The sequence below is a fragment of the Echinops telfairi genome, unplaced genomic scaffold (assembly GCF_000313985.2).
Source record: "Echinops telfairi isolate 266 unplaced genomic scaffold, ASM31398v2 ScPeMD7_7409;HRSCAF=8447, whole genome shotgun sequence".
In the NCBI taxonomy this organism is placed as follows: domain Eukaryota; kingdom Metazoa; phylum Chordata; class Mammalia; order Afrosoricida; family Tenrecidae; genus Echinops; species Echinops telfairi.
Genome location: NW_022111309.1, coordinates 1919624 through 1920914, shown reverse-complemented (window position 1 = coordinate 1920914; position 1291 = coordinate 1919624).

Genomic DNA, 1291 nt, shown 5'->3' with positions numbered 1-1291 from the left:
CTCCCAATCAAATATATATATATAGCTTCAGAAATTGGAGAGGGGATGGAATGGAAAGATAAATGGAATATTTCCCTGAACTTTTTGAAGCCCCCTTGTCGATACTATGTAGCAAGGAAACACCCCAAATTGGTAAATGCAGCCTTTTGGTTTTATTTTACGGAAAAGAGGAAACAAACAAACCAAAAACAGCACCTTTATTGGCCTTAATTGGTTCACTTTTTAACAAACAAAATGAAAACTGGAATATTTGGCTATGAGATAAGCACTAAACGGTCATTCCAGTAACTTTTAAAAGTTGCCTAGAACCGTGTGGCTTGGCATAGTTCTTTCCAAATGAAGAGCCGTGAACCGGGTCTGAGGGAAAGTGGTTAGTACCCCTTCAGGAGGCAGATGGAGCCATGGGAAGAGTGGAGGAGTGTGTGGGATGCGAAGGCGACTTGCCTAAAATAGAACATAAAAGTTAGCGACGTCTCCCTGCCCCCCTGCCCGGCAGGCCCCCTTGAGAGCCCTCGCTGGGGCGACACGTCCCGCAGGGCCGCCTCCAGCCACCGACGTGGAGCCGCGGCAGAGCCGACACAGGTGAAGCGAAGCGGGCAGGTTCCAACAATCGAGTGGAAGAACTTCAAAGCATTTGATTCTTGGCGAGTCTTTGCCGAGTCTCAGTGATGGAGCCTCTCGCAGCTCTCTAGGGCCGGGGTCCCTCCCCCGTGGGGGGGGGGGCGGAGGACGGGGGGCAGCCTTTGCGCTCGCGGCCCGGGCTCCTCGGGCTGCACTCGGGGGCCGGGCCACGGCCCGGGAATGCGCTCTGCAGCGTGGGCCGCGCCTGCACTTGGAAGTGCGAAGGGCCGGAGTTCGAATCCCAGCCTGGGGACCCTTCGTTCTTGTGAGCTCCGTGTAAAATGCCCAGGATGATTCCCATCTTGCTGCAATCGAGTTTCTTCGAGGGAGGCACGCGGGGCGGAGGCGCTCCGGAAACCGTAGCCCCCCTTCCCCCACCCGTCGCCCCACCCCCCACGGTTGCCCGGAGCCCGGCGGGGTGGCCGGACGGCGGGTGGGCGCTCATCTCCACGGAGCACCTTACTCCTGCACCGCCAGGAAGTGCCATCGCGCTGCTCGGCTGAGCTTCCGACCGGTTCGCGCGCCGCCGCGCGTTCGCCCAGGTTCGCGCGAAACCGACGCGCCAAGGTCACGCCCTGCCACTGAAGCCCACTGCCCCCGGGAGGCTGGGCTCCCCACTGAAGAAGGGCTTTGTTTTCTTCTGGTCCTGCCTCTTCCCCCTTCTAGGGCC